Below are 23,125 nucleotides of genomic sequence, written 5' to 3' on the forward strand. Positions count from 1 at the left end.
TCTTCTTCTTCTTCTTCTTATTATTATTATTATTATTATTATTATTATTATTATTATTATCTGTGGAGGTTTGCTTTGTTACCAAGTATGTGATCAATTTTTGAGAAGGTTTCATGAGGTGTTGTGTTTGGGTGGAATGTCCTATAGATGTCTGTTAAATCCATTTGAATAATTATATCTATTAGTTCTCTTATTTCTCTGTTAAGTTTCTGTCTGGTTGATTTGTCCATTGGCGAGAGTGGAGTGTTGAAGTCTCCTACTATTAGTGTGTGGGGTTTGATGTGTGATTTAAGTTTTAGTAATGTTTCTTTTACATATGTGGGTGCTCTTATATTGAGGGCATAGATGTTCAGGATTGAGACTTCATCTTGATGGATTGTTCCTGTTGTGGGTATAAAGTACTCTTCTTCATCTCTTCTGATTGATTTTAGGTTGAAATCAGTTTTGTTAGATATTAGTATAGCCACACCCTCTTGTTTCTTAGGTCTATTTGATTGGAAAACCTTTTTCCAACCCTTTACTCTGAGGTCTTTGAGGTTGAGTGTCGTTTCTTGTATACAGCAGAGGGCTGGATCCTGTTTTCATATCCACTCTCTTAGCCTGTATCTTTTGTATAAGTGAATTGAATCTATTGATATTAAGCAATATTAATGACCAGTGGTTGCTAATTCTGGATATTTTTTGGTAGTAGCATTTGTTTTCCTTCCTAGGGTTATGCTGGTGGGGGGTTATCAGATGCCTGTGTTTTTGTGGGTGCAGTTAGCTTCCTTGGGTTGGGGTTTTCCTTCTAGTACTATCTGTAAGGCTGGTTTGTGGATATGTATTGTTTAAATCTGTTTTTGTCATGGAATATCTTGTTTTCTTCATTGATGGTGAATGAAAGCTTTGCTGGATATAGTAGCCTGGGCTTGCATCCATAGTTTCTTAGTGTCTGCAGCACATCTAACCAGGACCTTCTGGCTTTCATGGTTTCCATAGAGAAGTCAGGTGTAATTCTGATAGGTTTACCTTTAAATGTTACTTGGCCTTTTTTCCTTGCAGCTCTTAATATTTTTTTTCTTTATTCTGTATGTTTTTTGCTTTGATTATATGGTGAGGTATTTTTCCCCTTTTTTTATTGAGTTTTATTTATTATTGTTTAATATTCTGTAAACTTCTTGTACCTTCATAGGGATAACCTTTTTTTTTTAGGTTGGGAAGGTTTTCTTCTATAATTTTGTTAAATATATTTTCTGTACCTTTGAGCTGGAGTTCTTCTCCCTCTTCTACTCTTATTATTCTAAGGTTTGGTCTTTTAATGGTGTCCCAGATTTCCTGGATGTTTTATGTTAAGAATTTGTTGGATTTAATGTTTTCTTTGATCAATGAGTCTATTTCCCCTATCATATTTTCAGCGTCTGAGATTCTTTCTTCTTTCTCTTGCATTCTGTTGGTTATACTTGTATCTGTAGTTCTTATTCATTTTTCCAGGTTTTCCATATCCAGAATTCCTTCTGTTTGTGTTTTCTTTATTACCTCTATTTCAGTCTTCAAGTCTTGAACTAAATTTCCTTCACCTGTTTGATTGTTTTTTTTTTCTTGGTTTTCTTTGAGGGATTTATTAATTTCTTCCAATTTTTGTTTGTCTTCTCCTCCATTTCTTTAAGGAATTTTTTTCATTTCCTCTTTAAAGGTATCCATCATTTTTATAAAGGTATGTTCAAAGTCATTTTCTTCTGCTTCTTGTGGGTTAGGATGATCAAGTCTTTCTGTTGTGTGACCTCTGGGTTCTGGTGTTACTATGTTGTTTTTTAGGTTGTTGGAGGAATTCTTACATTGGAACCTATCCATCTCTTCCTTCAAATGAGTCCTGCAGTGTCTTTGTGTCTTGGTTTAGTATTTGCAGTGGCTGTCTGAGTGTTGGGGAGTTTTTCTTGGTCTGATCTGTACTGTCAATATCTGTCTCAGAAAGCCTCTGAGGTCTCTATAAGTCTGCTCTCTTGGTCTTCTCTCCTGGTTTGCTCTCTTGGTGCTCTCTCTTAATCCCCTTATTGTTGTAGCAAGCTCTTGGTCCCCTCAGTGTTGTAGCAAGCTCTGAGCTCTTAGACAGGGTGTTACTAGAAGCTTGGGAGATCCAGTGAATGGGTTTGGGTTTTGGAGGAACCTAGCCACAGAAAACCCTCTGCTGGTTGGCTAGAAAAGCTGGGGGAGTTAGGAGAAAGGCCAGAGGTTTTGTCCCACTGGGGAGGACTTCTTTTCCTTTTTCTGTTTCTTCCTCACTCCTCACCTCTTTGACACAAAGTCTTGCTGTATTGCCCAGGCAAGGTAACATTCACTCTAGGGGCTCTAATTCTCTCTGTGTTTGACATTTATGATTTCATACTGGGTATTTTCACTGCTCCCAAAATGTCTATACTCTTCTATTTTACCCTTCTCTCCTCTCAGTCTTTAATAGCCACTTACTCTAACGATTTTCACACTTTCCTCTTTCATAGTGTCAGATAGTTGAAATCATACATTATGTAGCTTTTAGAGTTGATTTATCCAAACCAAGGGTTTGACTCAGAACCACAGTGTTTTTCATTCTGTGGTCATTAGTCTTGATTGCTAATGTTTGGAACCTGGGAAGCAGGCATGTCAACTGAGAAACTGCCCCCATCAGATTGGCCTGCGAGCATGTCTGTGATTGTAATTGACATAGTAAAGTCTATCCGTTGTGATTGCTAGTTGACATAGTAAGGTCCATTCATGGTAAGTGATGGCATCCCTGGGTAGGTAGGTGGTTCTGAGCTGTATAAGAAAGCAGACTGAGCAAGCCAGGAGGAGCAAAAGCAGCACTCCTCCATAGCTTCTGCTTCAGTTCCTGCCTCCAGGTTCCTCCCACTCCTGCTTCCCATCTTCAATGATGGACTCTCAAAAGTCAGATAAACTCTTTTCTCCCCAGGTTGCCTTAGATCAGTGTTTTATCACAGCAACAAAAAGTAAACCAAGACCCTGCAGTAGTGGCCTTCTGTTAGGATCTTTAGAGACCTCAGCTTTTGCATGTCTGAGGCAGTTAGTTCCACAGGTACTCCATTTTTGTATTGACCTTGCAGTCAGGTTTACTTGTTGCTCTGTCCTTGTACTATTTTCAGGATTTTGCCTTTTTCTTTTTATCTCCAGGGCTTCATTATATTCAAACCAAATGCTTTGGTGAATAGTACATTCTCTCTGCTTCATTTTGCATCTCTTCAGAAGGTGGAGTCAGAATTGACTGATCCACTTGCATCTATTTTTTTTGAACCCACACTCAAATTAGTTCAGCGTAGAAGAAGAACGGAGACTTTAGGGAAGTTTCTAGTGACTGTAGTGGTTCTCTGGTTAGCCCTTGGTTCGCATCCCCAAACACTTCACTTGCTGCAGCGTAAGCTTTCTGAACTACATCAGATATTAAGCTATCTTATTGCATCTTCCAGGGCCTCCAAAGGCATGTCACAGATGATCACAGGGCCAAGTGGCCAAAGAGGGGCAGAGCTGGAAGTCGCAGCAACACAGTTTCTTGTCCACATCTAATTTTATTGTCCACTAGAGCAACACTACTGGAAGGACATGCGGCAGACTCTAACCTCTTCAGAGATGGCAGGTCTTCCCTGCTTTGGGCCAGTGAAGATTCCCACCCTCCTTTGCTGGCTTTCCCAGTTCTTTATCGCCAGACCGCAGACAGCAGCAGCTAGCATTTCCCGCCACTGTCAGCTGCTACTCAGGCTCAGCTCAGGTTGTGTCTTCTTCAGGTATCTATCTGGGCTCATCCCCGCAGGTGGAACACTGTGTTTGTGTGTCCAGAGCTGCTGGGAGAACTTTCTCCAATGCTACACCGAAATGTTTGCTTAAGCATTGATCCCTTAAGCCCAGCACTTGGGAGTCAGCGGCAGGCTAAGTTCTAGGGCTTTGAGGTCAGCCCAGTTCCAGGCAGCCAGGACCACAGAGTGAGACTCTCTCTTAAAAAAAGAAGTTGACTTCTCTAATTAGTCTGTGCTATTCCCCAGTGGTAGGGATCAAGCTTTGTCCTCTTTGTACCCCGAGTGCCTATCAATCAATACTAGTTGAACAACAGTGAAGTACCAATTTAAGGCTCATGGCTTGGTGGAAAACACAAGCTTATATGGCTGGAGTCTCCAGAGCAAATCTAAGATGGGGGTGAGAGACACCAGTTCAGACTGTAGAAGGGGGGGGCAGTCTCAGAGTCTGAAAACTGTTCAGTTAGCAGTGTTTGACTAATGTATTTCTAAGTTAAGATTAGGTAGGGAAAAATAAGTTCACAAAACAGAAATAGAAAATTTGGAGTAAAAATTAGGAACAAGTCATCAGGAATCAGGACAGGATTTCATCCTTCCAAATCCTAATCAGGAAGCCACTTTGTTTCTCAGAACTGGGACTTCACCTATGCCTAGAACTGGATGTGACTGGCTTCCTGGTAAGGTTGGAGAAGGCTGGGCAGACTTGGGTGCGGCTCGATCCCTGGCAGGCAGGTGAGCACAGCCCACCACACCCTCAGAGCACGCCCTTCCTTCTCTGAGGCAGGTGAGTCTCTCCTTAACTATTCTCCATCTTCTCTACTTCTTGCTGCTCAGTCTCCCCATCTCTGCCTATCCTCTCATCTCCTTCTATGTTTTCTTATTCCCCAGTTTCTTTTCCTTTGTGTTCGCTCCCACTGGGAATATGGCGGGACTGAAGTCTGTATGCATCTGCTGATCTGAGGGAATTTACTTTTCATACTTTCGCTTGAGAAGATAATTACCCTTACGTAACTTTTTTTTCATTTTTGAGAGACCAGTTAGTTATAATCCTTTATACGCATTAGAAATCATTAAAAATTAACCTGATAAAAAGCAAGCTGCTGAGGGTAAGGGTTCGGGTGGGTTTGGGTGCGCTGAGCCTGACTTCAATAAAAGCTGAAGCAGTAAAGCCCAGGGCACCTTCCACTCCCATCCAGAGTGGCAGACAGGGAAGGCCATAGGGCACCCACCCACAAGGAATTCTTGTCTTCGGGCTCCTTGTCTTCCCAGAGTGGCATTCCCTGCTTTCTCTGAGCATCCTGTGGAGTGTGCTACACACAAAGAACATCCCTCAGAATTGATTTCTTTTTGACCAAAATGCCTGGAATGCCTCAAGTCACTGTTGCATCAAAAAAATATCTAGTATCTGCCCAGACATAACAGAATGGGGGCTGGGAAGTTAGCTCAGTTGATAAAATCCTTGTCACGTTAACATGAAGACCTGAGTTCGAGCCTGAGAAGCCACTTTGGGAGAGGGGTAGAACACATGACGATGTGTGCCTGTCATCCCAGTTTTGGGGAGGCAGAGACAGGTGGGGCTTGATGGCCTGGTAGCCTAGTCAGCCTGGTGAGCTCCAGACTAGCAGGAAACCATGTCTCTAAAGATAACAAGTGGATGGTATCTTGACATTGCCAAGGTTGTTCTCTAGTTGTTACACGCCCATGCACCAGTGTGCACCTACCCACAAACATACACGCACACACATACGCACACACACATGCACACACGTACAAAACTGAGCACTGAATAATTTTATACCTAGAGACCCAGTTGGGGAAACTCAGTTTTTTCAGAAGATGAAACCCAGATAATGGGTTTTTCTACCACTGAATTGCTCATCATTAGTAGTACTGGGGCCAGAATCCATGCCTACATTTGAGGTTAGGATAACAGTTCAGAGCCACTGGATAACGGGGTCAAGAACCTACATACAAAGTGCAGTGTGGTTCATACTCAGGAAGCTGAGATGAAAGAAAAAGAATCAGAGTGAATTTGTATTCATTTATACCTGTAATCCCAGCACTGTGGAAGCTAAGGCAGGAAGATCTCTAGTTCCAGGCTAACCAGAGCTGTGTAGTGAAATCCTGTCTAAAATAGTGTGTATGTGTGTGTGTGTGCATGTGTGTGCATGTATGTGCGTGTGCGATTTAATACTAATGAGTGAAGGAATATGTACCTCCAGCTCATGGCATCCCTTCCATGTGGATGAACGGTCTCCTGGGGAACAATTACCATAGGCCCCTGGTGGATGCAGATCCCAGAGGGCTCATTTTTATGAATCCTTCTGTTGTATCTCAGTGTTTAATACTTTATTTCCCCAGTTCTTCCTGGAAATAGGCATATTTGTAAGGATCTTACCTGTTTGTTAAGAGTGGTTGAGTGCAATTCTTTAATTTCATAAACAGGCAGGGGAACACTGGTGACGTACTGCAGACTTGGCCCCAAATATGAATAGAATTCTCCATCCCATTTCTCAGAGCTTCAGTGTGTATATAGAACTTGAATCTTGGAGTCTGCTTCCCTTACCCAATAGGGTGACAATGTATTTTCATAAATAAGATTTTGTAATGAAACTAAAAATTGATTGCAGAAATGCAATTAAACCGTCAAACATTTACGCCACAAACACTTTCCAAATATCTTGCAAGTGTGGACACAGCCTGTACCTCAAGATGCAAAGACAGAGACAGTGTTATAATCCTGCATCTGGGTGTGTTGGGTGACAAGGACAGAGGTGAACCAATTATGTACTCCACCTCAACATCACCAGCTCTGGCAAGTTTCAGGCTTACTACAGAGCATTTCCTTATTTTCACTAGGTATTTTCTAGTTGACAGAGTGTTTTCTCTTTCAGCTTTGTCTGCGGATCAGTGATCTGTGTGTCTGTAGTGAAGCTCAGTGGTGTCACCTCTCGGTCTCCACCTCCAGGTCTCCTTCGCCAGCCTCTTCCCTGTTCAGGCATGCATTCTTTTGTTGTAGATGAGAGTTCTTTGCAAGCACTTTGCCAAGACCTGCAGTGAGTTGGACATGCTCTGGCCTTCAGGAAAAGGACTTCTCTTTTTGTCCACAGAAACCACAGTTCCTAAACCGGTAGGATTTTCTGGTTGTTTTTTTTCCTCTTCCTACTCTCTCCTTTTGCCCTTCCACAGGAAGGCAGAAGAAAGTTGGTTCTTTCTTCACTTTTGGGCCTTATTTCTGGAGATCTCCTGCTGGAGCCATCATCTTGGGGAGACAAGGAGAGGAAGGGTCAATAGATCATAGGGTTTTGCTTCCCTCTTGATCCATTGGCCAGGGCTCCTTGTCTACAGAACCAACTTGCTGCGGCCCTGCAGGACACAGTCTCCTGACTCAAATCAGAAACTATGAAGGCATAGAGAAGTGGTCCTCAACACGAGGATTGAGACCCCTTTGGTGGTCAAGTGCTCCTTCCACAGGGGTCACGTAAGACCATCCGAAGACATGGAGATTTGTGTTACAATTCACAATAGTAGCAAAATTTTGGTTATGAAGTAGCAGCAAAAGTAATTTTATGATTGGAGGTCACCACAACATGACGAACTTAAAAACCAAACAAAGCAAACAGATTACCTTGCTCCTCCATCTTTCCAGTACTTCCTCATTCATCCAAGTAGCATCGAGAGCTTTGGTGGGTCATGCAGAATACACTTATGTCCAATCATCTCCACCCGCGAAATGTTATTGCAATGAGTCATTGGTCTGGGTCAAGGCCTCTGGCACAACATCACTGGACTTTTGCCAAAACTTCTCTTACATAGCCTGCTGTTGCCCCTAGTCATGAAGATGCTGTGGTTATCATTCTACAGGACCAGTCCCTTCACACACCCTAGCAGGCCATAGATGGGGTAGATGTTGCGGGGGCAACCCAAGGCCAGGATGTGGGTCTGGGTGGTAGCTGAGCTGGTCAGTCTGGATCACTGGGACCAGCCACATCAGATGACGGGCAGAGCCAACTCTCCTATGTCCATGCCATTGGGGCCAACTCTCCCATACCCGTGATGGGGTGTGGGGCCAGTTCTTCCAAGTGTAGGCGGGGCAGTTCTCCTTCTGCAATGTCCATTGAGGGCCAGTGAGGGGTGGGGCAAGATTAGAATGTCCTTGGATCTCAACACCCAAGTGTTCCTGTGATCCTCTCTGGTAACATGGGCCAAGGACATCATCACAGACCCTAGCTGCAGCAGGGAAATGGACCTGGACATAACCCTGTGCAGCAACTCAGGCTGGGATGTCACCATGGCCATAGTGGTACCACAGTGTACCCATTTCAGTATGGCCCTAGCAGCAGCAAGGTCCTCAGACACCAACATGGCCTCAAGTGACTGTCCAGACCCTGGGTGTCAGCACAATCCCTGGTGGCCAAAGGAGCCACAGTCATCAACCCAGTCCCTGACTGTTGCTAGGCCACCGACCCAGATATGTCCCTCAGCAGCAGCTTGGGTTCAAAAGACATCATGACCCTGTATGGCAGTGCAGGCTACCCAGATCAGCATGGCCCCAGTGGCGGCACAGCTTTCAGACACCAAATGGTCTCAGATTGCAGCCCAGACCCTGAGCATCCATGTAGCCTTTGTTGGTACCATGGGCATCAACAAAGAACCTGGCTGTGGTAGAACCATGAACCCAGACATGGTCCTCAGTAGCAGCCTAGGGTGTGGTAGGACCATGGTTCTAGGTGACAGTGCAGGTCACTCAGATTGGTGTGGCCCTAGTGATAGCATGGCCATTGGGCACCAACATGGTCACAGGCTGCAGCCTACACCCCAGGCATCTGTCTGGCTTTAGTGGCACCATGGGTCACAGACATTAGGGCAAACCCTGGCTGTGGTAGGACCATGGGCCCAGACATGGTCCTCATCAACAGTCCAGGCTTGGATGTCACCTTGGTTCCAGATGACAGCATAGACTTCTCAGCTCAGCATGGGTTCAGTGGCAGCATGGCCGACTGCAGCAAGGCACCAGGTGGTGGTCTAGACCCCTGGCATTGGCATGGTCTTCAGTGAATCAGGAGCCACAGACATCAGCACAGAGCCGGGCTACAGTAAAGCCACTGACCCAGACATGGTCCTCATCTGCAGTCTCAGCCCAGATGCCACCATGACACCATGTAGTCATGCAGACCACTCAGATATGTATGGCCCTAGCTGCAGCATGACCTTCAGATCTCCACCGGAACTTAGGTGATGGTCCAGACTCCAGGTATTTGCACAGTCCTGATATATCCATATCAGGAGCTATGGCTATCAACCCAGACCCTGGCTATAGTTGGGCCATGGATTCAGACTTGGCCCTATATCACAGTCTAGGCTTGGAGGTCACCATGGCCCCGGATGGCAGTACAACCATCTAGATTAGCATGACCCCAGTGGCAGTGTGACCCTTGAACACCAACATGGACTCAGGTGTCTGACCAGACCCCAGTCATCTGTCTGGCCTTCAGTGGTTACTAAAGTCATGGACATTGACACAGACCCTGGTTGCTGCAGGGCCACAGACCCAGACATGATCCCTGGCAGTGGATTGGGCTGGATGCCAGCACAGGCTGCTCAAATCATCATGACCCCAGAGATAACATGATCCTCAGATACCAAAACAACCACAGGTGGCAGCCCAGACCCAGGGCATCCCTGTGACCTTGGTGGCAACAAGGGGACATGGACATCAGCTCAGACCCTGATTGTGGTAGGACCACAGACCCAGACATAGCCCTAGGCAGCAGCCCAGGCACGGATGTCACCCTGACTCGGGGTGCAAACAGTCTGGCACCATCAGCCCACTTCTCACTGCCTTTTCCTCTTCAGATCTGCCTTTCATTACAGACTCTAACCATTCTGCCTCTCCTTCTCTCCCATTTCTCCTTCGGATATTTGCTCATCATGATGGCACCCTGTGGTTGCCTTCAGGACCCAAGCTTGGGTGGTTTTATTTTTACGCATTTTATTAAACGGAGATAGGTGAAAAGGGTGCCTTCTGTCCAGGCAACCTTTTTTTAAATTAATTTTTTTTTTTTTGTTTTTCGAGACAGGGTTTCTCTGTAGCTTTGGTGCCCATCCCGGAACTAGCTCTTGTAGACCAGGCTGGCCTCGAACTCCCAGAGATCCGCTTGCCTCTCCCTCCCGAGTGCTGGGATTAAAGGCGTGCGCCACCACTGCCCGGCTTTAAATTTAATTTTTACAACAATATTTTCTTATTTTACATACCAATCCCAGTTCCTTCTCCCTTCCCTTCTACGTATTCTCCATTTTCCACCCATACCACCCCCATCCACTTCTCGTAGAGGGTAAGGCTTCCCATGGGGAGTCAACAAAGTCTGGCAGAACCACTTTGAAATAGGACCAGGCCCTCCCCACTATATTTAAGCTGAGCGAAGTATCCCTCCAAAGGGAATGGGCTCCAAAAAGCCAGCTTATGGGCTAGGGATAAATCTTAGTACCACTGCCAGTGGCTCCACAAACTGCTCAGCCACACAACTGTCAGCCATATTCAGAGGGCCTAGTTTGGGCTTATGCAGGTTCCCCCTGCTGTTAGTCCAGAGTCAGTGATTCCAGATGGAATCAGATGCAGGGATAGACAACTAGCACGGGGCAGAGCCCTCGGAGTCCAATCAAAGAGAGGGAGGAGCAATAATGTGAACAAAGGGGTCAAGGCCATGATGGGAATAGCCACAGAAACAGGTGACTTTTTATAGAGCCTCCTTAGGGGTCAAGCCCTTGCCTAGCATCCCTGGGGCCCTGGATCCCATCACATGTAGTAGGAAAAGACAGAGCTGTGTGACTTGGTTTTTAAGGACTGCTAGATCCTCAGAGCCCCTGATGTCCCCAGTCATTGGTGAAGAAGCTTGGTGATTAGACTGCAGTATACACAGATAAGAGGTACGTTAGTGAATCCTTCTAGCTTGCCATATTTGTTTGGGGAAGTTGGCTGTGATTGTTACGAAAGTGATGGGTGTTCTTTAACATGGCCAAGCCATCCCCTCTCCCCTCATTCTCTTCCTTCTTCTTCTTCTTTTGGTTTTTTTGAAACAGGGTTTCTCTGTGCAATAGCCCAGGCAGTCCTAAAACTTGCCTTGTAGACCAGGCTGGCCTTGAAGTTCCAGAGAGCCACCTGCCTCTGTCTCCTGAGTCCTGGGATTAAAGGTGTGAGCCAGTACCACCTGTTGATCTTCTTTATTGAGGGGTAAAATGCAGTGTGCTGGCATGGGCTTTCAGTCCCTGTCACAGCTGCTTTTCTCTTGCTGACAACTCAGGGCAGATGAGACAGAGAATTTAGGTTTCCTAAGGTGAGGAATGGAAATGACAGAGCTAAGTTAGAGCAGGACACCTACAAGCTGTGAAAGTCCAGTCTCAGTGCAGTGCACTACAGACCATGTAGAAATCTCCAAGTAGTTTAGATTTAGGATGAGGTCAAGTAGTAAGGGTTAATAGAGGATGGGAGTCACATGATCATTCGGATCCTGTCCGTCATCGCCACGGATGTATTTCACCCTATGGAGCTTACATCTGAATCTAAGACATTTTACCCAAGTAGAGGGTCTGAAGTTAGCCCAGGTTAGCCTGTACCTCATTGTTTTTACTGTTTCTGCTCCAGGTGTTATGATTGTAAATCTGGACCATTAATGCCCAGCTAGAGTTTCATTTCATCAATCAGCTCATGGCTAGCTCCTGGGAGATGTTGGGGTGACAATGTAGGTTTAATTTTTCTCATGACATTTTTGGAGGATTTTTTTTTCAGAATCTAAATTGTCAAAGGTAGCTTAGCGTTTTCTTAGAAAATTATATCCTACAATACTAGTCTTAGGTTTATACAGGAAGGAGTAGACACATCTGTAGATAGCAGAGTCTGCATCAACTTCATTCAAAAAACAGTAAGTTTTGCAGCCACCAAAACAGCCCGGGCCAGCTTTAGCCTTGATGAAGGGCTGTCTGTTCAATTAGTTCACCATAGCGAGAAAGTCTATAAGAAGATTCAAGAATAATATTATGTGTATACTCAACTCACAGACTTGGTCTAGAACTTTAAAGAAAACTGGGATTTTAGAGTTAAAAACAATTATGTCATTCCTGCCATTATGTCTCTGGATGTAAGCTGCTATCAGCAACATCTAGGACTGTCTCACATTGCTCATGTTGTATGGTACATATGTTATAGATGCTGTACACAATTCTATGCATTGTCTTTGGAAATTTAGCTCTGACAGAAATAATGTAAAGTACACAGGAACTGAGTGTATGAAAACATAAATCATCATGATTATAATATGAAAGAGTTGGGAGACCTCATTCCCCAGTCCCAGGAGGAAAGAGTCCTTAAGATTTTTTTTATAAAGAAGGCTTAATATCAGAGGTAAGTGCGAGCTTGTATACACAATAATCCCAATTTAAAAGACACAGTTGAGGTGGATATTAAATGCAGTGACAAAGTTTTATTTTATAGAGACAACCTGCCTTCTGAAGGGTAGAGTTGTGCCAGTATTGGTTGAGAAAACTACCTTAAGCACTTAGATGTTTCTAGGTGCTGGGATATGATGTCCACTCTGTTCTTACATGTCTTAGCTTTCTATAATAAACATATATTGTACAAGCAGGATGATCAATAACTACTAGAGAGGAAAATAGCCTGAAGTCTCAGCTGTGTTTTCTTTTAACTTCTGTGATGGTTAGAAGGAGAATGGACTCCTAGGTTCATATATTTGAATTCTTGGTTCTCAGTTGGTGGAACTGTTTGGGAAGGATTGAGACTGTCAGGTCCAAAAGAAATTAAGGACAAATAAATAGTTAACAGTGATATTTATTAGCACATTAAAGCATACGTTGGTCTCCAGGCTCTCTCAGAAATTGAGTTGAATGAATTTGTTTAGGGGAGTGTGGTAGTTTAAAAGTAATTAGCTCCCATAATCCCATAGGGAGTGGCACTATTAGGAGGTGTGGCTTTGTGGAGTAGTTATGGTCTTGTTGGAGAAAGTGTGTCCTGTTGGGGTAGGCTTTCAGGTCTCCCATGTTCACTCTGTCTAGTACAGACCACTTGCTGTGGCCTGCAAATGAAGATGTAGTACTCTCAGCTACTTCTGCATCACCATGTCTGTCTGCAGGCTACCATGTTGCACCATGATGATAATGGACTAAACCTCTGAAAATGTAAGCCCTCCCCTAAAGAAACTGTGTAGCCTTTTACTGCTGCTGCTGAGTCACAAAGACCTCTCTTAAAGGAGCTGTGGTGCCCCTGATTGCTACCAGCAAACAGAGTCCATTTGAAAAAAATTCTGGCTACCAAGAAGCTATGCTTAACTCTGTTCTTGTGTGTCTAGAATTCCTTTTCAAGCTTTCTCAGGTTTTATGTGGATGTAGTCAGCCCCATGTTGGCACACCATGTTAGTTCTTTTATTTCTCTGTTAAGTTTCTGTCTGGAAGGCCTGTCTATTGGTGAGAGTAAGGTATTGATGTCTGTTACTATTAGTGTGTAGGCTTTGATGTGTGATTAAGCTTTAATAATGTTTCTTTTACGTATATGGGTGCTCTTGTATTTGGGGCACAGATGCTCAGGATTGAGACTTTGTTTTGATGGATTTTTCCTGTGATGAGTATGAGGTGGCCTTTTCCATTTCTTCTGATTGATTTTAGTTTGAAGTCTATTTTGTTAGATATTAGGATATTTTAGGTACATTTGATTGGAAAATATTTTCCTAATCTTTTAAGTAGTGTCTATCTTTAAAGTTGAGGTATGTTTCTTATATGCAGAAGGATGGATCCTGCTTTTATATCCATTCTGTTAGCCTGTGTCTTTTAATAGATGAATTAAGTCCATTGATGTTAAGATACATTAATGACCAGTGATTGTTAATTCCTGTTTTTGTTTTTGGTAGTAGTGTTTATGTTTCTCCTCCTTTGAGGTTTGTGGGTATGAGATTATCTGTTGCCTATGTCTCTGTGGGTGTAGTTGGCTTCCTTGGGTTGGAGTTGTCCTTCTAGTATTTTCTGTAGGACTGGATTTATGGATAGGTATTGTTTAAATCTGGTTTTATCATGAAGTATCTTATTTTCTCCATCAATGTTGATTAAAAGCTTTGCTGGTATAGCAGTCTGGGCTTGCATCCATAGTCTCTTAGTGTCTGCAACAATATGTCCAGGATCTTTTGGCTTTCAGGGTTTCCATTGAGAAGTCAGATGTAATTATGATAGATCTACCTTTATATTTTACTTGACCTTTTTCTTTTGCAGTTCTTACTATTCTTTCTTTATTCTGTAAGTTTAGTATTTTAATTATTATATGGTGAGGGGAACTTTTTCTTTGGTCCAGTGTATTTGCTGTTCTGTAAACTTCTTGTACCTTCATAGGCATATTTTTTTCTTTATTTGGGAATGTTTTCTTCTATGATTTTGTTGAATACATTTTCTGTGCCTTTGATCTGGAGTTCTTTTCGGTCCCTTTTTTTCTTAGGTTTAATCTTTTCATGGTGTCTCAGATTTTCTGGATGTTTTGTGTTAAGGATTTGTTGGATCTAACATTTTCTTTGACAGATGAATCTATTTCCTCTACCATATCTTCAACTCCTGAGATTCTCTCTTCCATCTCTTGTAATGTTGGTTATGTTGGCATCTGAAGCTTGTTTGTTTACCCAGATTTTCTATTTTCAGAATTCCCTCAGTTTGTGTTTTCTTTATTGCTTCTATTTCAAGTCTTAAACTATTTGAACTGTTTGCTTCATCTGTTAGGTTGGTTTTTTTTTCTTGGTTTTATTGCCTTTCTTTAAGAGATTTACTGATTTCTTCCATTTTTTCTTTGTCCTTTTCTCTATTTCTTTAAGAGAATTTTTCATTTCACCTTTAATGGTCTCTTATCATTTTCAGAAAGTTATATTTAAGGTCTTTGTTTTCCTGCTTCTTCTGGGTTAGGATGGTCAGGTTTTCCTTTTGTAGGACCACTAGGTGCAAATGTTGCCATATTGCTCTTTAGGTTATTGAATATATTCTTCCATTAGTGCCTGCCCATCTCTTCCTCCAAGGGGTGCAGGTGGGGCCTGTGGCTTAGGTTATCACTCCTCCTCCTGGTGAAGGTGGGGCTGTACCTCTGGTAGTCGCTGATGTGGTTCTGGGGGCTCCTCTCCAGATGCAGTCAGGGTCAAAGCTCCAGTGGTTGTAAGGGCAGTGGGGGGGGGATTGTTGCAGATGTGGTTAAGCTTCTCTGGGGTCTCTGGGATTTGGATGTGGGAGGTCCTTTTGTCTAAGTGTTGATTTTATTGGTTCATGAATAAAGAAACTGCCTTGGCCTGTTGATAGGGCAGAACTTAGGTAGGCGGAGAAAACTGGACTGAATGCTGGGAGAAGGAAGGTGGAGAGAGAGATGTTGTGGAGCTGTGGCCAGAGTCAGACATGACAAAGCTTTGCTAGTAAGCCACTGTCACGTGGCAATACACAGAGTAATGGAGATGGTTAAATTAATGTGTAAGAGTTAGCCAACAAGAAGCTAGAGCTAATGGGCCAAGCTGTGAATTAATTAATACAGTTTCTGTGTGGTTATTTTGGTGCTGGGTGGCAGGGATGAACAAGTAGTCGCCATGCAACAAATTGGCGTCCTTGCAACAGAGTTTGGTGGTTGAGGGTGGGGCATGGGATGTTCCTCTGTGGGTTAGGGCCTAGAGAGCAGGGCTATCCAACCTGTAACCCAGACACTCACATCTCCAGGGGCAATCAGGGCCAAGGCTCCAGAGGCCAGGGATGCAGTGGGGGGTGGCTGCTGGTATAAGGAGACTGGTCCCAGGTCTCTGGGTCTTCACTATGTGGATGTGGGGTTTGGGGTGTACCTCTGTGGGCTAGGGTCAGAGCACTGGGTCCTTCTGCTACAAACTCAGACATTCATCTCTCCAGGGGAAGCCTGGGCCAAGGCTCCAGTGGTCAAAGATGACCCTGTTTTATGTTTTAAGACAATGTTTCATACAGTCCAGGGTAGTCTCAAATTTACTATATAGCCACAGTATGCTATTTCAGATCCTCTTGCTTCTATCTTCTGAATAATGGGGTTACAGATGTGTACTAAAACAATTGGTTTTATGTAGCAGTGAATATTGAACCTAGGGCTTTATATGAGCATGCCTGGCAAACACTCTACCAACTGTCTGTTTCCTGACTGCATTACCTGGGCAGTTCTGCTCAACAACCTGGTCTTCATGGCAATCCTCTGCTCTGCCACTGACCCAGGAGCATGGAGCCCTGTGACTGCCGCCAAAGTAAATTTCTCCTTCTTTTAAGCAGCTATGACAGGTGTTATGATGATGCCACAGAGACTAGTACAGTTACAACCGGAGTCAAAGGTCATGCGTCAAGTTGTTTTTCTCAGGTGCACATGGCTGAATATGACTGGATTCTACTTCTTTATTCCCCCCTGCATCTGACTGTGAAGGCCTCGATGTCTAATCCAATTTATTTTTTTTGTCTCTGGCAATTGGTTCACAGACAAATGATGGCAATACTAAACAAATAAAAAAAAACCCAACCAACGGTAATGTGAAACCACATGATTATTGGGACTTCTCATAACATTTTTATCTTTCTTAACCTCCTTTATCCATAAAAGAAAAATTATAAAAGATTTAAAGAGGAAAGTTGGAGAAGCGATTAGCATACCATGAGACACAGAACAACAAATTTTTAGTTTTGCTACTCTCCTTTTTATAACTTAACTTCCACCATGTCTCATGTTCCTCACACCTGGTGGCACTCACCTCATTGATACCAAAGTCCCCACCCAGTCAGTGCCTCCCTCTTAAACTCATAATGAAGTTGTCCTAGTCAATATGTATTTGATGATCACATGCTTACACTGTGACCTTTGCCCTAACACTCACTGTGACTCACCAGAGTTACAGACCGCCTCTCTCAAACACACTCAGCATCTCTCTCACCGAGAAACCAGTCATCTGGTGCTCACAGGGTAGACCAGCCCATGGATTTCTAACCTAAGTATGATCTTACTTAAAACCTTTTTATTTTAAAAATATTTCTATTGTTTTAAAATTATGTGTAGGCATGGTTGTCCGTGTGTGGGCCTTTATAGGCACATGAGTTCAGTGTCTATGAAGACTAGAAGAGAACATCAGATCCCCTGAAGCTGGAGGTATAGGTGGTTGTGAGCTACCTGAGGTGGGTCCTGGAAACTGAAATTGCCCTCTGTGTAGAAGCAGCACATTGTGCTCTTACCCACTGAACCATCTCTTCAGTCCACAACCTTTTTTAATGCTTTGGGTTGATGTTTCATGGCAACAGCAGCACATACAGATAGACTTCAATTTTAATGTTCTATTTCCATGAAACTAGCTTTATTCTCATAATTTGTTGGCCTTTCATTGCTACTTCTTACAATTTGTATATAGAATATTCCCCAGGGCCTCATGTGTTTGGATACCTAGTCCCCAGCTAGTATTACTCTTTGAGGAGGTTGTGAAACCTCTAGGTCTAGCTGTAAGTGGATTTCTGGGATGTGGGACTGAGGAGACTGAGATACAGAGCTTGGCATACTTTTTAGAACTATGTTGTTTGGTAAATTCCTATCCAAATATGATCCATGGAGATCATAGCCACTTCCCCCTTATTCCTCTGATTCTTTCCAGTTTCCTCCTGGCATTCTCCTCCCAACTTCATGTCTCTTTTCCGTCTACTTCTTTCACAATCCATGAACTTCCATTACTGGTACCCATATGCACATGGCATAGGGTCAGCCCCTGGAGGATGGGCAACCTACCAGGCACCACAGCATAAGAGAAAACTGGTTTTTCCTTCCCCAACAGCTATCACTGGCCAGATGCTTATCAGTCAGGGCAGGGTCTACCCTATTCAAGCTGGAGTATTGACTGGCTTTATCTTGTGCAGATCATTTAATTTTTTTAGTTATAAACTGATTGGCCTAGTAGCTCAGGCTTCTTATTAACTCTTATAACTTATATTAGCCCATTATTCTCATCTATGTTAGCCACATGGTTCGGTACCTTATTCAGCAAGGCAGTCACATCTTGCTTCTTCTGTGGCTGGGTCATGACTTTAGAACAAGCTTTACTCTGTCCAGAATTCTCCTGTTCTTGTCACCCTGCCTCTACTTCCTGCCTGGTTGTCCTGCCTCTACTCCATGCCTGGCTACTGGCCAATCAGCATTTTATTAAAATCCAATTGACAGGGTACAAACCATTGTCCCATAGCACTTCCTCCCTTTTCTTAAAAAAACCCAAGAACTCTGAATCTAATATTCTTTGTTTAGCTTTTCTCCTGACCATTATCTATAACAACTTGTAATCAGCATTCTAAACAAAGGAAAATAACGATAGTCCATTTTTTTGGGGATGGGGGTGTAGTATTCCATGCTACTTCCTCCTGGTTGGGGTTGCTGATACTCTTATGGGGACCTAAAGAAAATTTAGACTTATGATCAGTTCCTGACTAGAGTATGCTGTGAGGCTTGCTCATCTCAGGCAGCATCTTGAATCTGTTCTGGATATAGAACTCAGACATCTGGGCCATCTGTTCCTTCTGGAGATTTCTCAGGTGGTCTTCCTTGATCAAACTTAATTTTTCTTAACTCAGAATGAATCCACAGACTCTCATTTCCTGTGGAAACAAAAGAAAATTCTCTTCTCCAAAGTAACATACATTTTGACTTCAGTTTTAAAGTCAAGGTATTTTCAAAATACTATGCATTCCAAGAGTTCTATGTCTCTGAGTTGCTTTCTCTATCATATTTATTTTATTCATTTATACCTTAAGTTGCTTTAAAAAGCATTAGAAATTGTTTTTCATAGCTTTATCATTTTTTTTTGGCTGAGGGTCAGCCTCTCCTGAGATATAATTGGTGTTGTCAGCTGTGCACATACACCTTCTTGGTAAGAGTGACCTTGATGCATTTCCTTCAGGAAGATCATTCCAAAGGGTGCCATCTAGAGGCAGCACTGGTGAACTGCAGACACTTGCTTTTAGAGAGACCTGGACTGTGTTATAAAATTAATGATTGCAGGTGGTGTACTAGGCACACAACACTGGAGATACAGAAAACAGAAGAGCATTGTATTTGTTTTCTATCAGTACACAGGCTAACAGATATAGGCAAGGCAATGTGGTTAAAGTGTTAAAGGGAACACAGAAGGAGAACTGGGTAAGCAAGGAGATGGGGCAGTGCTTTCCTTTCCTTTTTTATTGTAGTTATCCTTCTTTTCCTCCTCCTTTTCTTTTCTCCCCCCCCTTTCTTTCTCCTCTTTTGTATTTTGAGATAAGGTTTAATGCAGCTTGAACTGACTTTAAAGTCCATTTGTAGCTGAGGATGACTTTGAACTCCTGATCTTTCTGCCTCCACCTCCCAAGGGTTAGGATTATGGGCATGTACCACTATGCCTGGCTGATATCACCAGCTGTTGTGATAGTCCAACATGGATATGCTCATCTAAAGGATCTCCTAAGCTTGGAATGTTGCCTTATCAGGTCCCAACCACCTCAGAAATAATCACCAGCCTGTCTGCCTGAGTAATCCAATCATGCAATTGTCTCTGTGTTAAGGTATCAAGGGCACACCAACTATCACAATGAATTTAGAAGACTGTCCAGGGTCGTCTCATCAAACAAGTCTAGGTCACTGCATGGCATATGAATGCCATTGGCTGTCTGTGTTTCCACTGAGTTAAACCCAGCCCCACATTTAGATACCAGGACCTCTTTGATCTGCCTTTCAAATGACTTTCCAGAGTTTGTAGGGATAGCCCAGCCCATTGAGGGGGCTTGTTCACCTCGGGCTAATGTTTACATATAAATCTGGTGGGCGTGAACCCCACCACTTTCTTTTTTGTATCTCCTGCTCTTTGCTGGATCCCTGGTGTTGTAAGCTATCCCTTCATTAAAATTTGCTGTTTCATATTAAGCTAGCCTGGTTATTACGCTGCTTACAAGAGTTAGTGTCACAATGTGATGAGAATAAAATATCAGGAGAAAAGTTGACCTAGGTTTGCTGTAACTTCAACTCATTCATGAAAAGAGCAATTTTGCCTAGTTTTAAGGCAAAATCCATGACACCGATATAAATCATGCCTCGGTGTTGTTTTGGTATTCACATAAGATAATGTATTTTGAGTAATTGGTATACTAATTATAATTAAAAATGGATGCCAATGTGATAATTTATAATCCCTGCATTGATTCACACTTCACCTTGTATTTGTTGTTGGGAATATTCTGTAGCTCGGGCGCGTGTACTTTCTTGATTCTTGTTCGGCAAAATTCCACTTGTCCTCATCATATTTTATTGTGTTTATGAATCCTTCCTCCATTGCCAATGAAATTATTCATTCTTTACTAGTTTGCTGCAGAAGTAGTAGTGGCAATTTTGTTTTATTTTTTAAAAGGGATGTGAAGCAATGGTACTCAGCTGTCTCTTCAGCGTCACAGCAGTTTATCTTTACTCAGTTGACTTGTTACTTTGTACTGGCCATTCATAAACAAAACGACGACTCTATTGATGTTGATTATTCAGAATTTAAGTTCCCCATGTCCTGAACACAACACTTGATGGTAAGAGAAGCATTGCCTGTTTACTGTCATTGCAGAATAGTAACGAGTTTCAGGATTTGTGTGTCTGCATTCATGTGTAAAATCCTACCCATATCAACAGTCAATAAAGCACTTTCATTCTCTCAGTTCATATGCTTTTATTGAAGAAAATACCAAAATCATCATATTTAGTACTATGTTGCATTCAGAAATATCTACTACCAAAGAGGGAATCTTTTGAAATAAATTTTTGAATAAATTTATAAATATTGTTATATTCTAACTGATTTCCTTTTTCCCAAGACCTTTCCAAAAGAGCCCATTTACTCATTAATAATTTTATCTCCTCAAGGTCTGTCAAATAAATGTTATTATGCTTATTTATCAAAATGTATTGCCTAGGCTTTCTTGTTTCTTTGTCAAGCCTTAATATGAATATGATAGCAAGTTTACTTCCTAAGCAAATGCTCCAACTCTTATCTTGCTTTATCCTTTCATTTGCCTGAGAAGATCTTCAAAAAGAGCCCTGTTTCTGAAATTTGAGTTGTGTGTGATAGGTTTGGACCACCTCAGTGTGGTGAAAAGCTTTCTGCTGGCTGATAGTGCAGAGAGAGCAAGTGAGATGCTGTGGATCTTGAATCCGCAGACAGTGTGGCATGGAGGAAGGACCAGCATGGGCTGCATCTCCTCTTTTGGAAGTTCACTGATAAAGCAAAAGAAGGAAACGGGCACAGAGACATTTTCCTTTTCTCTTCATGATGGGATCTATTTTGTTTTTATTCCTCAAATTTCATAGTTGAATGAAAAAAGGAAATAAAACAGAGGATATGATTGCTCCTAGTGTGGTGGACGAGAAAGATTATTGTCGATAAAAGGGAGCGCACAGCCAGAGGCAGGGACATCTGGGAGAGTCCAGCGTGGACATGACCAGAAAGAGCTGGGCTGTTGTGTGTGTCTGTGCGCACATGTGTGGTGGTTGGGGGGTGAGCGCAACCAGGACACCAAGAGACCAAGAGACCAAAAAGGCATAAAAAGGAAAAAGAACCGGCATAGCCAAAAACACTTAGGGGCCGAGGAACACTGGGAGAGTCTGGCAACCAGGTACACTTTGATATGTTCTGTAGGTACCTCAATTAGCCATCTTTCCCCATTTGTAAATAGTGTTTTGAATTTTAACTTTATATTTAGTAATTCACTAGCTTTTTTTTTTTTTTTTTGATTTCTAGAATCTTTGACTCAATAGGGTGCAAGCATCAAGAGAAAAATACCCATGTTGGGAAATGCCTCAAAGCTGAGCACATGGGAGCCACTCTGTGGTCAGCTAAAACCTGGGCATTACCCATAAGAGGGCTGTGGAATCAAAGCTTCTGGATTGCTCCACAGAGCTCACGAAAAAATAGGACAGAGAAATGTAGCCAAATCTTTGATGGAAATAACTCAAGATGGCTATCCCAGTATGTGATGTTTGAAAACAATTATAAAATAGTGGAGGCAAATAATTACTTAGTAATGGGGGAAGACTTCTGCTACCATGTTGTCTTAGCTACTCTGCACTTCAGCTGTATGACTCCTGGAGCCTGTCCTGGAACTAGCTCTTGTAGACCAGAATGGCCTCGAACTCACAGAGATCCGCCTGCCTCTGCCTCCCGAGTGCTGGGATTAAAGGCATGCACCACCACTGCCCAGCTTGAATCCTGCCTTTTAAAGAGAGTTTTTTTTTCTGCTCTCATTAATAAACAGCAAAGTTCACAGAGTAGACAAAATTGGATCTTTTCCATTCTTTTAATTTTATTAAACATTTGCTTTGTGCATATGAAGGTCAGAGGATAACTTTCGAGAGTTGGTTCTCTCCTTCTACCGTTTGGGCTCTGAAGCTTGGACTTAGCTCATCAGTTCTGGTGGCAAGCGCTTTCACCCGTGGTACCATCTCACCAGCCCCAGTCTTCCACTCTGATGTAGTTAGAGTATCAGAGCATCGGCCGGGGCATCTGAGCGACGGGATCAATGTTTTACACCAAAACTAACAGGCTTTGCCTACTTTACCTCTCCATCTCTTTTCTATACAAAATTAAGTAAAAGCTCATGGCAGATACTTCAAATACAACAATTTTTAAATAAATGAAATGCAGAAAAGCAAGAAAGTCTCCCACTATTTCCTTCTAAAAGGAATAATCCCTGAAAAGAAGTTTATTTCATTTACATTGTCTTTCCAGTCATGTTATAGTTTCCACTGTATAGTTTACATATTTTACAGAATTAAATAAAACTACCATTATAATTTCTTCTCAAGTCAGACGTATGCATACTGACTACAAGAAGTCTGCATTAGTGTTTCCATTTCATCCGTTCAGCATCGCGAGCAATATTAGCAAGAGAAACACAGTTTAATGGATGGGCTGTTCTCTAATTATTCTTGGAAGCATTTAAAATAATACCTTTAAGTATTCCTGTTAAGTCTAGAAACAAATGCAAGCATGTCTGTCCTCTTTACTTCCACATCCACAGAACCAAGAGAGCCAAGACAAATGCTCCAAACCTTGCAGTTCCCAAATAAATATTGTTAAAAACACAATAGTTATATATGTGTGTCTGGAGAACTTCTGATGGTCAAATGGCTCCATGACTCAGGCCTAAGAAACTGCTTAAAATAATATGTCATATTTTTGTTGACATTATTAGCAAAAGTAAGGAATAATTCCTTGTAAGGAGGAAAATACTAATACATCCTCAAAAATCAGTTTAAGAGTTGTCATTTTATGTGATTCTAAATTAATTTACAATTAATATAAATCAATAAATGACAA

The sequence above is a fragment of the Alexandromys fortis genome, unplaced genomic scaffold (genome assembly GCF_014885135.2).
Source record: "Alexandromys fortis isolate MF-2015 unplaced genomic scaffold, M_Fortis_MF-2015_v1.1 scaffold_25, whole genome shotgun sequence".
In the NCBI taxonomy this organism is placed as follows: domain Eukaryota; kingdom Metazoa; phylum Chordata; class Mammalia; order Rodentia; family Cricetidae; genus Alexandromys; species Alexandromys fortis.